General features: G+C 40.3%; 1 protein-coding gene across 2 annotated transcripts in view; it reads right to left on the bottom strand.

Annotated features, from left to right (window-relative positions):
* LOC140733450 (protein FAM110C-like) overlaps positions 1-12,508 on the bottom strand; it is a 91,365-nt gene extending 78,857 nt beyond the window's left edge. For both annotated transcript variants that reach the window (XM_073056789.1, XM_073056790.1), the window contains exon 1: positions 12,370-12,508. The gene's annotated coding sequence lies outside the window, so the exon portion shown is untranslated. The remainder of the gene's footprint in view (positions 1-12,369) is intronic.
* Positions 12,509-16,116: the final 3,608 nt, after the last annotated feature.

Raw genomic sequence — 16,116 nt, forward strand, 5'->3', positions numbered from 1 at the left:
TGTGCACCATTACTCTCTGTATGAAAAACTTACCCCTGACATTCCCTCTGTACCTACTTCCAAGCACCTTAAAACTATGCCTCCTTATGTTAGCCATTTCACCCTGGGAAAAGCCTCTGACTATTCACATGATCAATGCCTCTCATTATCTTAATCACCTCTATCAGGTCACCTCTCATCCTCCGTCACTTCAAGGAGAAAAGACCAAGTTCACTCAACCTATGCTCATAAGGCTCGCTCTCCAATCTGAGCTTCAAACACTACGACACATTGGGGAGGGGGAGCGTTCTGCTTCAGGAGGTAGTCACACCCATTAGATTAGCCGCCTCAAATTCGGTCTGTCGTCAGAGACAAGAGGATGTGACTGTGAGTGAGGTGGGTAGTGGAATCCAAGACACAGTGCTGGAGGAGCCTCAGCCTTTGAGTTTGTCCAACAGGTCTGAGGTTGTTGCTCCCTGTGCGGGTGAAGGTGTGGGCTGTAGGAAGGATAAGCAACCTAACTGTGGCACTGTGATTCAGGGAGCTATTAAAGACAAGGGGGAGAGAAGAAAAATGTAGTGGTAATTGGAGATAGTATTGTCAGGGCAATAGACAAAGTTCTCTGTTGCAGGGATAAGGCATTCCGAAGGCTGTGTTGCCAGCCTGGTGTCTAGTTTTGGGACATCTTATCTGACCTGTAGAGCAATTTGCAGTTGGAGGGGAAAGATCCAGTTGTCATGGTCCATTTGGGTATCAACGACATAGATAGAATAATGAAAGAGGTTCTGCTGAGGGAGTTTGAGCAGGTAGGGATTAAATTAAAAAAGAGAGTCAAAAAGATAATAATCTCTGGATTACCACCTGAGTCACGTGCAAACTGGCACAGATTGATTACATGAAAATGAGTAGAAAAGCAATTTGTGCAGAGGATGCGGAGAGTCTGCAGAGAGATATAGATAGGTTAAGTGAATGGGCAAGGGTCTGGCAGATGGAGTATAACGTTGGTAAATGTGAGGTCATCCACTTTGAAAGGATAAATGGAAGATCAGATTATTAGTTAAATGGTAAAAAATTGCAGCATGCTGCTGTACGGAGGGACTTAGGAGTGCTTGTGCATGAATCAGAAAAGGTCGAGTTGCAGGTGCAGTGGGCTATCAAGAAGGTAAACAGAATGTTGGCCTTTATTGCTAGAGGGATTGAATTTAGGAGCCGGGTGGTTATGCTGCAACTGTACAGGGTACTGGTGAGGCCGCACCTGGAGTATTGTGTACTGCTCTGGTCTCCTTACTTGAGGAAGGACTTACTAGCTATGGAGGCAGTGCAGAGGAGGTTTATCAGGTTGATTCCAGAGATGAAGGGGTTAGACTATGAGGAGAGGTTGAATTGCATGGAACAGTACTTGATGGAATTTGGAAGAATGCGAGGAGATCTTATGAAAACATGTAAAATTATGAAAGGGTTATGAAAATAATTATGAAAATAAGATAGAGGTAGGAAAGTTGTTTCCACTGGTAGGAGAGACTAGACTTAGGGGCATAGCCTCAAGATTCGGGGGAATAAATTTAGGGCAGAGATGAGTAGAAACTGCTTTTCCCAGACAGTGGTGAACCTATGGAATACTTTGCCCAATGAAGCAGTGGAGACTACCTCTGTAAATATATCTAGAACAAGGTTGGATAGATTTTTGTATAGTAGGGCAACTGAGGGTTATGGGGAAAAGGTAGGTAGGTGGAGAGGAGTCCATTGTCAGATCAGCCATGATCTTATTGAATGGCAGAACGGGCTTGACGGGCCAGATGGCCTACTCCTGCTCCTACTTCATATGCTCTTACGTTCTTATGTAATACTTCTTCCTCTTTTGCATGTACCTATCCTGCACTTTTTGAATTTCTAATAGAAGTTCCAGCCATTGCTTCTCTGCCATATCCCTGCCAGTGTTCACACAAAGAATTGTGAGTATATGAAACAAGTTGCCAGAGGAGTGGCAGAGTTAAGTATAATAGCAATATTTAAAAGACCTTCGGATTGGCAAGATTTAGTGGGCTATGGGCCAATTATAGGCAGGTGGGGTAAGGTCATGGAGGCATTTTGGACCTGTTTCTGTCATTTATAACTCTATGACTGTATGACATGTCAGACTAAACAAGTAGAAGTTTAGATTGCCTGCAGACTGCACTTTAAATGTTGCATCAAACAAAATGCATATTGGTTCTGTCAAGCTCTGCATTACAATTATCTAGCTGCGATCTGCAGAGTGAGCAGTTCCTTTATCTAGCATAATGTTTCACTTGATTAACTAACAACTAAATAACCTCAAACAATTGTTAACATCAATAATCGAAGCAAACCTGTAGAAATTTCACATGCAATATCTACTCCAAAGATATTTCCAAATAAGTAGGTACTCATACAGAGGATATTTCCAAATGAATAGGTACTCATACCGAGGGGAGTCAGTGGATGTTGTTCATCTGGATTTTCAGAAAGCCTATGACAAAATGCCCTATATGAAGCTGCTGAACAAGATAAGGGACCAGGTAAGACATAAGTGAAAGGTACTAGCATAGATAAAGGATTGGCTGACTGACAGTAGACCAAGAGTGGGAATAAAGGGGGCCTTTTCTGACTGGCTGTCAGTGACTCCTGGTATTTCACAGGAGTCAAAGTTGGGACCACCTCTTTTCAAGTCATATGTCAGTGATTTGGATGACAGAATTGATGGCTTTGTGGCCAAGTTTGTGGATGATACAAAGATAAGGGAAGGAGCAGGTGGTGTTGAGGAAGCAGGGAGTCTGCAGCAGGACTTGGTTAGATCAGGAAAATGGACAAAGAAGTGGCAGAAGTGTCAGGAAGTGAATGGTCATGCACTTTGGTTGGAGGAATACAGGCACGGACTATTTTCTAAATGTGGTGCAAATTCAAAAATCACAGGTACAAACAGTTCTAATGCAAGATTCCCAGAAGTTCAAATTGCAGGTTGAGTCGGTAGTAATGAAGGCAAAAGCAATGCTAGCATTCATTTCAAGAGGACTCAAATATAAAATTAAAGTTGTAATGTTGAGACATTATAAGGCATTGATCAGATTGCATTTGGAATATTGTGAGCAATTTTGGGCCCCTTATCTAAGAAAGAACATGCTGGCATTGGAGCAGGTCCAGAGGAAGTTCACAAAAATGATCCCAGGAATGAAAGAATTAATGTATGAAGAGCATTTGATGGCTTTAGGCCTGTACTCACTGGAGTTTAGAAGAATGAGGGGTATCTCATTGAAAACTGTTGAATATTGAAAGGCCTAAATAGAGTGGACATGGAGAGGGTGTTTCCTATCATAGGGAATTCAAGGACCAGAGGGTGGAGCCTCAGAATAGAGGGATGCTCCTTTAGACAAGAGATGATGAGGAATTTCTTTAGCCAGAGAGTGGTGAATCAGTGGAAATAATTACCTCAGACGACTGAAGAGGCCAGTCATCACATTTAAAGCAGAGTTTGATGGCTTCTTGATTAGTAAATGTGTCAATGGTTATGAGCAAAAAGGCAGAAGGCAGACTAATGAGGTTGAGAGGGATAATGAATCAGCAGAATAGATTGGCAGAGCAAAGTTAATTGGCTGAATGACCTAATTCTGCTCCTGTGTCTTATGTTCTTATGAGGAGCTTCTTTCTGGTTTCCCTCCTCCTTCCCTTTAATCCATGATCCACTGCCCTGTCCTGTGATATTCTATCTTCCTCAGCCTTTTACCTCTTCCACCTATCACATCCCAGCTTGTTTCCAGAATCTGCAGAATCTCCTGTGTTTATAATTTGAAATATTAATTCTGTGTCTCTCCAGACAGAAGCTCACTGACCAGCGGAGCATTTCCAGCACTGTGTGTTTATTTATTTCAGGTTTTTGGCATTTGAGTTTTATCTTCATTTTCCATTTTGGTTGAAACCTTCAACTGATTTATTCAAAGTTGGTTTGGGAATTAATGATATTAATACTGGGAATACTTAAATAATGTATTGTGTTTAGTTATTGTCTCATTATAGGAAGGATGTGAAAGCTTTAAAGAGGGTGCAAAGTTCAAAATTTATTATCAAAGTACATATATGTAACCCTGAGATTCATTTTCTTGCGGGCATGCGGAGGTGATTTACCAGGGAGCTGCCTGGATTAGCGAGCATGCCTAGTTTGAACAAGCTGGGGCTTTTCTCTTTGGAGTGAAGGATGATGAGAGGTACATAAGACAATAAGAGGCATCTAGAGAATAGACAGCCAGAGACTTTTTCCAAAGACAGAAATGACTAATATGGGGGTGGGGGCATAATTTTAACATGATTGGAGGAAAGTACAGGGGGGAATGTCAGAGGTAGGTATTTTACATAACGAATGGTAGGTGCATGGAACCCGCTGCCAGGGATATGGTAGAGGCAGATGGTCCTTAACCATGACCTCCATCATAGTAGAGACATGGTAGAGGTCATGGTTAAGGAACATTTAAGAGACTCTTAGGCACGTGAATGAAATTTAAAATGGGGGCTATATTGAAGGGAAGGGTTTAGTAGATTCTGATTCAGATTCAGGTTTATTATCACTGGCATGTGACATGGAATTTATTAACTTAGCAGCAGCAGTTCAATGCAATACATAATATAGAAGAAAAAAACAATAATAAATAAATAAATCTTATTCAGTATACTTTATACAGTATACGTATATTGAATAGATTAAAAATCATGCAAAAAACAGAAATACTATATATTTAAAAAAAGTGAGATAGTGTCCAGATCTTCAATGTCCATTTAGGAATTGGATGGCAGAAGGGAAGAAACTGTTCCTGAATCGCTGAGTGTGTGCCTTCAGACTTTTGTACCTCCTTCCTGATGGTAACAGTGAGAAGAGGGTATGCCCTGGGTGCTGGAGGTCCTTAATAATGGACGCTGCCTTTCTGAGACACTGCTCCTTGAAGATGTCCTGGGTGCTTTGTAGGCTAGTACCCAAGATGGAGCTGACAAAATTTACAACCCTCTGCAGCTTCTTTTAGTCCTGTGCATTAGCACACCCCCTCCCCCACCTGACAGTGATGCAGCCTGTCAGAATGCTCTCCACATTAAAATGTTAGCAGAACATCATGGACCAAAGGACCTGTACTGTGCTGTTCCATTCTATCTTCTTTGTTTTTATATTCTTAACAACATATAAGGTGCAATAGAGTGGTAAAGTCATATACTACAGTTTAGAAGCAGGCCATTTGACCCATCTAGTCCATGTTGAAACTTATTCTGTCTAGTCCCTTTGACTCGCATCTGGACCATAGCCCTCCATATCTCTCCCATACATGTACTAATCTAAATTTCTCTTAAGTGTTGAAATCAAACCCGCGTACTCCACTTCTGTTGGCCACTTGTTCCACACTCGCATCACATTCTGAGTGAAGAAGATCCCCCTCAGGTTCTCCTTAAATATTTTACATTTCACCTTTAATCTTAATCCAACCTTCCCAAAATATCATAAGCGCAGCATAAGTACCAGAACATTCAGGCTGGGTATTAGCTTCTTCCCCCGCCTGATAGACTTTTTAACACCCTGTGCCATGTGACACACATGTCCCTATCTAAATGCCCTGGCCACCACTCCCACTCCACAGCTCACAAAAACCCTCTCATCCTACATTGATCATTCTTCATCTTTTATTCTTGTTGGTCCACATATTTATACTGTTTGTTTTATTGTAATAGTTCCAGTAACATCATACTGTCTTACATAAACATACACCTCATACATTATGTCAATCTTCAGGCCATGCCACTTAGGGTCTTGTGCTAATATTATCGTGACTGTATGTGTTGGATCGTAACTATGTGCTGTGTGTGACTGTATGCACTGCATTTTGCATCTTAGCCCCAGAGAAACATTGTTTCATTTAATTGCATACATGGGTATGGCTGAACTTGAACTTAATCTGTGATTTCCAGGTCTCACCCAACTTTAGAGGAAAAAGCCTTTTTGCAATTATCCAATCCAATACCACACATAATTTTCTATACATCTTTCAATATTTCCATCATTTTCCAACAATCCATATCCATCTAGTTTCCTCGCATTCAAATGTCTATCTAAACATCTCTTAAGAGTCCTCACTTATTCAACTATTCCCTATAACTCAGGCCCTCAAGTCCCAGCAACATCCTTGTTAATTTTCTCTGTACTCTTTCAATCTTATTGATATATTTCCTGTAGGTAGGTGATCAGAACTGCACACAATACTCCAAATTAGGCCTAACGAATGTTTTAGTCAACTTCAACATGACATCCAACTGCTGTACTAGATATTTTGATTTATGAAGGACAACATGCCAAAAGTTCTCTTTATGACCCTATCTACCTGTAGTGCCACTTCCTAGAAATGATGGATCTGTATTCCCAGATCCCTCTGTTCCACTACACTCCTCAGTGTCCTACCATACACTGTGTAAGTCCTACCCTGTTTTGTCATCCAAGATGGAACACCTCACACTTGGCTACATTAAATTCCATCTACCATTTTTCAATCCATTATTCAGTCTACATCCCACTGACAACTTTGAGAACTTTCCTTTCCATTGACTATATCCCCAATCGTGGTGTCATCCACAATTCTTCTGATCCAGTTTACCACATTATCTTCTAGATCATTAATATAGATGCCAAACAACAACAGAATCAGCTCTGATCCCTGTGGCACACCACTAGTTACAGGGCTCCAGTCAGAGGGGCCATCATCTACTACCACTCTATGGCTTCTCCTGTTAAGCTAATGTTGAATACAATGTACTACCTAATCCTGAATGCCAAGTGACAGAACCTTCTTGACCAGCCTCCCTTGTGCTACCCATTCAAAGACCTTACTAAAGTCCATATGGATAACATTCATTTCCTTTCCATCAACAACATTTCTGGTAACATCCTCCAAAAACTCCTTAAGATTTGTTAGACCTCACACAAAGCCATATTGACTATCCCTAATCAGGCCCTGTCTTTCCAAATAATTATATATTTGATCCCTTAGAATACCTTCCAATAGTTTACTCACTACTGACATCAGACTCAGCAGCCTATAAATCCCCATCTTATTCTGCATGTCTTCCTTGAACAACAGAATAACATTAGCTATCTTCCATTCCTCTGGGACCTCACCTATGGCCAAGGACTTTTCAAATACCTCTTCCTGGGCCCCTGCAATTTCTGCACTAGCCACCATCAAGGTCCGTGGGAACACTTTATTAGGCCCAAGGGATTTATCCACGCTAATTTCCCTTAAATCAGCAATCTCCTCCTCCTCCGTAGTCCAAGTATAGTGCACGACCACACTGCTGTTTTGCCTCAGTTCTATAGACTCTGTCCATCTACAGAGCAAACACAGACAGAAACAACTCTATTTAAGATCTCTGCCATCTTGTCCGGACCTGAGCATAGGTGGCTATGCAATCTTCAAGAGGATCCTTGCTATGCTTTTACTCTTAACATATCTGTAGAAGCCCTGAGATTCTCCTTCAACTTGTCTACCAGAACAATCTCATGCCTTCTTTTAGCCCTTTTGATTTCCCTCTTAAGTGTTCTCATGTACTTTTTATAGTTCTCTAGTACCTCCATTATTCCATACTGCCTATATCCTCTATGCTATAAACCTCCTTCTTCTTCTTAACCAAGGCTTCCATATCTCTCAAAGGCCAATGTCCCCTATACTTGTTAGCCTTATCTTTTTTTTTTGTTGACAGGAACATATAAACTCTGTACTCTCAAAATCTCACTTTTGAAAACCTCCCATTTGCCTGAAAACAAACTATCCTGATCCACACTTGCTGGATACCATCAAAACTGGCCATTCTCCTAATTAAAATCTCAACCTAAGAACCAGACATCTCTTTCTCCACAATTATCTTGAGTTATGACCACTAGATCTAAAGTGTTCTTCTACACATACTTCTGTCATCTGTCCTGTCCCATTCCATTGTAGGAGGTCCAGTATCTCCCTCTCACTAGTTGGGATCTCTATTAATCAAGGAAACTTCCCTGAACACATTTGACAGTATGGGAATCCTTGTCAATATGTGGAAAGTTAACAGCACCTACCATCACAACCTTGTTTTCCTTGCAACTGCCTGCTATCTCTCTACAAATTTGCTCCTCTAAATCTTGCAGACTATTGGGTGGTCTATAATATAATCCTATTCATGTAGTCACCCTTCCTTACTCCTCAATTCCACCTATATAGCCTCAGTAGATGAGCTCTCTAGTCTGTCAAGCCTGAGCACTGCCTGACATTTTCTCTGACTAGAAATGTCACTCCTCCCCCTTTAGTCCCTCCTACTCTATTTTGTCAAAAACAATGGCATCTTGGAAAATTGAGCTGACAGTCCTGCTTCTCCTGAAACAAAGTGTCACTAATGGCTACAATGTCATAATTCCATGCACTGATCCATGTTCTAAGCTCATCTGTTTTACCTACAATACTCTTTGCGTTGAAATATACACAGGTCAAACATTATTCCCACCGTGCTCAACCTTTCAATTCCTGTCTTTGTCTGTAGGCTTAACAATATTCTCCCCACAATTACTCCACTAACTGCCCTGACACTCTGGTGCCCATTCCCCTGCAACTCTAGTTTAAACCCCTGGAGAAGCACTAGCAAACCTTCCTGCCAAGCTGAGCATTGCTTCTCTTCTGTGCCGCATTACGTACTGTCAGTGAACTTAGCAGATAAAGATGATATTTTTCAAAATATATATTCTGAATCTCCTGACACATCTAGATAAAAAAAACCAAAATCCCTTTATTCACATGATGTTAGAATCAATGTCTACTTACTGCATTCAGCTAATTCCTGCTCATTATATCAATGTCTACACCACAAATGATTTTAATTATACTTGAACTAAGATCAGCTGTGATATCCTGTGTTCCCAGTTTAATTATCTCTACACTGTCACAACTTACTTTCAAACCCCATGTCACCTGTAATTTTATGTTTCCAAGACAGAAATTCTATTTTACTGATACAGTCATTGTTGGTGAAAATCTTTGGAGGCTGGTCAAGGGAATCAAGTGAAATACAGATCGACTGTGAATATGCATTTGAGGCAAAAGCTCGTCCAGCATCTTGCTAACTGGTGCAAAAAAGCCAAAGGGATAAATAATTTTTTAGTGTTCATTCATTTCAGGCTGATATCTAGATTTTTAAAATGAAATATTGATAATTAAAACTGAGACACAGTTTAATCAATTAGTTTCAATTTCTTCAATGGTCAGTAAGATTCATCAATTTATGTCTTTCTTGGTCTCCACATCACAATAAAATCACTGGTTCCTCAAGCATTCTGACAAGCTGATTTGAAATCCATTACTCAGTTTGCAGAGACCCCTGCCATTTGTTGAATACAGCATAAATGTTGACTTTACACAGGTTCTTTTAACAGAGTAGTGAATTCCAGAATGGTCAGACAAAATCCAGAGGACTGAAATTAATGCAATATGCAGTAGTTAGAAAAGAAGTGAAGAAATAGGAAGATAATCGAGTTCCCTGTGTAGCTGAAGAGCAGGAAGAAGGGCTTAAGATACTTGAACTATTGGACTCTATTCCAGAGCAGGGAGGACCTGTCTGAGAAAAATAGGCTGCACCTGAACTAGAGATGTTTGCAGGGAGTTTTCCTCGTGCTACTCTGTGGCAGTGACAGGGGTATAGGAACTAAAAAAGTTGGGCAGCAGGTAGAGAGGTTGCGGGACGGTAGAGATTAGTTCAGGTGAAACTTGCAGTGAAGGAGAGGTTAATTAACACAGTCGGACTGTTGGGCTGAAGAGCTTTTATTTTGATACATCAAGTAGTATGGGAATTAATAAGCCTAATGTGGTGGGCCTATTGCAGCAGGCATTGACTATGAAGCTTTGCTGATAGCCCTGTCCTGAAGAAGGGCCTTGGCCTAAAACATCAACCATCTGTTCATTTCCATAGATACTGCCTGACCTGCTGAGTCCCTTCAGCACTTTGTGTGTGTTGCTGGTAGGTATTCCTCTTTAGGTTAATAGGCATGAGAATGAGTTTAAGAAGAAAGATAAATCAGTGTAATGCAATGGGCCAAATTCTGCTTCCATGTCGTATGGTCTTTAAAAGGAACAATGGGCAGGTCAATTACTGCCACACCTACCAGCAGGGAATTGTGAAATGTAGTTTATTACTACTTTCAAAATGAAAACAGAAATATGAAACAAATTAAAATAAGAAACAACAAGATCAGTTAACGCATAGCAGGTTATAATACAGCTGTCTACACTTACGTGATTCAGCTGGATTACTCTGTGAAAATGTTGCCTCTCAGCATAATGAATAATTCACAGATTCAGTCTGTTCGTTGATAATAAATTGACATTGAACTTTGAAAAGTGTCAGACATATTGCACCAAGCAATGAACAAACTGAGTCATAAAAGAATGTTGTAACCATGCCTCACACTTAAACATCTTGAACTAAATTGGTGCACTTAATAACTTCCTGCTGGTCCTGTAAACATCTGACACCATGCACTGCTTCCATTCAGACACACCCCTGTAGATAATTGTCTAATCCTAATATATATATGTATAAAACTTCCGGTAAGATGGTGATGTGATTGGCCAGCCAAAGGTGCTCTTGTCTTTTTAAATGTCTTTTAGGACCAAGCTGGACACAAGATGTTCAGGTACTGCAGGTCTACTCCATAAGCAAGCTGCTCACTGGTGGAGGAGCAGGATAAGCTCGAGTTGGTGCGACTGTGCAAAGGCAGTGTGCAGTCTAACAGCAAGTGATTGTCTTCTACACTTCTTTTATGATGGCAAAACCCTACTGGACATTGATAATGTAAAATGCTTCATGTCTGTTTCCCTTGTTTATTGGTAGGGCAGACGGCAGGCAGCTACGTGGTCTTAGTTGTAGCAAGGACTAGGCCTCAAGCCAGGAAAGGAGATGCCAGAGGCAGTGTAGCATGACATTCATGATGTGTTCAGAGCTGGCCCTTCCCATTGGCACTACACTCCAATGTTTGCTCGATGGAATGACAAGCTACATTGCATGTGTGTGAGTACCTTTGTCTGCGGATGGCTGAGAACTGGTAGTTCTTGTCAATAATGCCTGTGCACCATATATTTACAGGAAATGCACACAGGAACTTGAGGTATGTATGTTTTTTTGTGTGACTTTAAGTTTACTTGCTATCTTATATGTGTTATATGTGCCTTGTGCTGTGTATGACTGTTGGTGCTGTGCTTTTCACCTTGGCCTCAGAAGAACACTGTTTTGTTTGGCTATTCATGAGTATTCATGTATGGTTGAATCATAATTAACCTTGAACTGGAACTTGAACAAATAATCTGCAGGAGTTGTTAATCTCCTCCCACTATGCATATAGGCGGAAGTGGCTTATTCTCTTTTACATATCAAACCTTTTTTGGAAACCTTTGTCATCAGTTTGTCATAAATCATAACGCTGGCTAAAAACTTTTGCATTTATTTTGATGTAAATGATTATTTTAGCGCAAGGCAAAGATTAACATTGGAAATTTTATGTTGTTTAGTATATATACAGCTATCCCATCAGTATAGTTGCAGCCCATATTTTTAGAAAGATAATTATAACTTTTTGCCACAGCAAATGCATGTTTTTCATTCTTGGTTAAAGATTTGAGGAAGTTAAAGAATGGACTTTGAAGGAGAGGGAGGGACAGGGAGAGGAAAATGAGAAGTTTACATATGGAATTCTAGAATGCAAATAGCTGAAGACTTAAGGCCTAGAATTGAGGAAAAGGAAGGTGGGGGGGGGGGTGGAGGTGTTTAAAAATAGAGAATCAAGAATACACCTGAAAGTAGATCATGATTGAAATATGTCCTTGGTTTGGTATAATGAACAAATATTTTCTTTCCTGAAAAGAAAACAATGCTTTCTTTCCTGACTTTATTTTGTCTGCTGAAAGTAATTAGACACCTGAACAAAAATCATGAGACTCACATACTTTGCCAATATTAATCATTAATATTTATATGAATAATTATAAAAAACATTGTATTCTCATTAAGTTTCCATTTACTGTAGTATAGAAGATATTGTACAATATGTGGAAATATAAAAAACGTAAGTCAACAATCACTATTAAGATATTTGCAATTCTGATTTACATTACAACTAGAGCAAATCTTTACAACTCTTAAGCTTTCACACTAACTTTCTTAGAGATTCCTTATGTACTCATCACCCAATAAACCATTTATAACTTAAAATATTTAATGGTTAATAGAAGTGAAAACACTACAAATAATAAGTATATACAAAGAAAGCTCTGCCATATGCTTAACTATAGATTCTTTCTTATATACATAATTTAGTATTTATCTTTGAGGACTTACCTTACAAACTAAATTAAAAGATGTCCACATTCTTCTAAGATGATTACAGACTTTTTCCAGTATGTAAATTACACTGTTGATCAAGATGTTAAGGTATGTTTTGACAACTGGTATACCATTAGTTTGTGGCACCCTGCTTTCACTCCACTTGTTGTTTAATGACAGGTCGCTCCCTAGTTCCTACAGAAATGTTAATTATTAACTTTCTTTAGCAGGCAATGTACTGGGCAACATCCAGAATTATAGGTCTTTTAAACTCATTTATTTTCATGTGCATTTCATGCATAGATAAAGCCTAAGTTCTTTTTACAAGGCAGGATTTAACTCACCTTGAGAGAGGCACAGAAAGTTCCAAGTAAAGTACAGAGCTGAAAAATGCGATGGCATAAATTGCTTACAGTCAGCTTTAATGTTTGAAATTGACAAGAGTGAAAACAAGGAGCCTTTTGAGCTTGACACTTCACTGCAAACAGAATTATTGGTATTATTGAGTAGGCAGTGAGGGTGCTGTTGTGGCCAAAAACAATTAAAAAAAACAACAGGCACAGGCAGGGACACAGACTCCTGTTGAACTTAACAGTGGAGCCTAAATTACATTGTTGAAAATAGTTTTCTATCCTGCTACCGGCTGAATTAACCAGCTACAATGACATTGGGCACCCACTGACAAGCAGACACTGACTGGAGTTCGGTGTGTAAAGTCTGATCTACTGCGCAATATGTCTTAGGCATCAAGTGCAAGGGAATGCATGCTAAAGCAGAACAGGCAATTTACAATTTCGAGTGCATTACGATTTCTCTGAGTAAAAGGCAGAAGTTTGGAGATTGTGTGTTTCAGTGCTCTGCAGTTTCCAAAAGGATTCTAAGAGGCTGTGTGCATGAACTTCATAATGGACAGGCTGCACGATGAGGCACAAAACGACTTCTGGTACCATTTTGCTGATTGAAGCTCCCACTGTTCACCAACTACAACAACGAGGATGATTGAAGCCTTGAAGCAAATGCAGAGGGTGAGAGCTGGCTGCCTGTCTTTTCATCAGTTGCTCTGCACCAGCGAGGGAAAGGCCTGCTGCTGCGGCCGGGCCTTGAGAATATTGTCCAGGTTTTTCCAGTGGCTTCGATTTGAATGTTGGACTATAGATTTTGTTTTTCAGTCTTATAGTTCTTATATTCTGTGTTTCTTTGCCTGATCTTCTTGGATTTTTTTTTGTGTGGGGTTTGGAGAGAGTTGGGTGTCGATGTGCCTGATCCATTTTGTTCCTTTTTTTGCAAGAGGAGGGATTTGGAGGGGTCAATGTACCTGATTGATTTTACTTGTTTTTTGTGCGGGAGGACGGATTCTGGGGGTTGATGTGCCTGATCTGTATTTGTTCGTTTTTTTTTTGCAGAGAGATGGGATTTGATTGTTGATGATTGGGCCACCTTTCTTTTTTGGTTTCATGGCTACCCAGAGAATTGAAGAATTTCAGAGTTGTATACGTTAATTACAAATGAACCTTTGAACCTTTTAGAAAGTAGATGTAAGAATTGAGTCTGAAAGTCTGAGATGAAAGTTAGGCAGTTTAAGGGTTCAAGCCACTGCATCATTACTTCTCTGGAAGTGAATAGTGAGCATTGTGATATTGTCTTCTATCAATGAGCAGAAGAAACCCAATTGCTATCTCCACCTAAATAGGGTTACTTTAAGACAGAAGAAGAGTCAGCAGAATGACTCTTAAACTGTCTAACTTTCATCTCAGGAATGGATTGCAGGAAATGGTTTAATGATATAATCTACACCAAGAAATGTGGGAGCAGTGGTGTTTTAACTTTTATCCTGCTGTCCATCTCATCCCAGCATCATCTTGTCCATTTTATGCCATAGCTATCTGCAGCGGCAAAATTAATCAAAAACCATAACAAAGCGATTGCTGCCAGACTGTGACCCCACACAGTTGTTATACTTGCATGACAGCCCACAGCTGCAATGATTGCTCCAAAGAATCAAGTGATCCTTCTCTCTCTCGGTGGAGGATGAGAGCCTGTCGGCCCTCGAATCGGGGGACTCAGAGAAGCGATGCAGCAGATTGTAACATCAAAGGAGTGACTTGCTGGTCTCCTGCTCCCATTTGTTGCAGGAGTGACCTCTCTTGCCCTCACTAGTGAAAGGGAGCCTGTCTGAGATAACAGAATATTGGGTTATGGACTGCAGTTTCTGATGAACTCTTGGTCACGGTCTCTTTAGGGGCTTTGCTATTGCTTGCATGGTGGGCGGGGGGGGGGGGTCGATGCTTTTGCTGAAGCAAGTGGGAGGAGTGTTAATGGCTTTGCTGGGAGGAGGGGATTTGGGGTTCTGACATTTCTGTTGTTCATGCTTTGGGTTTTTTTTCTGTTTTGTGGATGTCAACAAACAGTAGGAATTTCAGGTTGTATACTGTATTAATTCTCTAATATTAAATTGAACCATTGAATTCCTTATTCATATCATTTATTGGCAATTATCAAACATACAATTAAGCATTATTGAGCGGTCTCAGTGATCAGCAATGATATGACCTCTGTGGTCCCAAGCTACAAACTGCCATGAAATAAGCATGAATACGTAATTTATTCCCTTTACTTTTACCATGCCCACACAGCACAGAATTCCTGGCTCCTATACTATATTATCACTCCTCATACTCACTTGCAGATGTGGTCATGCCCCTGTATCTCTTTGTTACACTCCATCTATCATCTACCATTGACACTCACACTCACTGTTACTTAAATTCATTCTCTCCCTTGTAGTCATCCTCAACAAACATTTAGAGTCTTTCTTGAAAAAGAGATCACAGAACACCTGAGAGATGCATGACATCACAGATGGGCCCAATATTACCCCAAAAAAACACATCAGTTTCAGCCTTATTGAACAATTAACACATAGAATGAACACCTCCACAGGACTGTGCACGCAAAGCAAAGCCCCCACCCAAAGACATTAAAAAGACATAATGCTGCAAACACTCAGCAGGTCAGTCACCAACCATGGAAAGAAAAATGGTTCCAAGTCCCAAGGCCCTTTGTCAGAACCGGGAAAGGAAAAAAAAAAATTGGTTAGCTTTCAATAATGTGGTGGATGGATTGGCAACTAGATTATCAAGCAATTCTGATTATCACACTATTGGAAACATAGAAATGTAGAAACACAGAAATCTACAGCACATTACAGGCCCTTCAGCCCACAATGTTGTGCAAAACCATGTAACCTACTCCAGAAACTGCCTAGAATTTCCCTATTGCATAACCTTCTATTTTTCTAAGCTCCTTGTACCTAAGAATCTCTTAAAATATTCTATTGTGTCCGCCTCTACCACCGTTGCCAACAGTGCATTCCACGCACCCACCACTCTCTGTGAAAAATTTACCTTTGTCATTCCCCCTTGTACCTACTTCCAAGCACCTTAAAACTATGTCCCCTCATGTTAGCCATTTCAGCCCTGGGAAAAAGCCTCTGGCTATCCACACAATCAATACTTCTCATCATCTCGTACATCTCTATCAGGTCACTTCTCATCCTCCATCACTCCAAGGTAAAAAGGCCAAATTCACTCAACCTATTCTCATAGAGCATGCTCTCCAATCCAGGCAACATCCTTGTAAATCGTTCTCTATTGTATCCGCATCCATCCAGTAGTGGAGTGATCAGAACTGAACACAATGCTCCAAATGGGGTCTAACTAAGGTCTTATATAGCTGTAACATTACCTCATGCCTCTGGCACTC

This window comes from Hemitrygon akajei, chromosome 9 (assembly GCF_048418815.1).
Source record: "Hemitrygon akajei chromosome 9, sHemAka1.3, whole genome shotgun sequence".
Lineage (NCBI taxonomy): Eukaryota > Metazoa > Chordata > Chondrichthyes > Myliobatiformes > Dasyatidae > Hemitrygon > Hemitrygon akajei.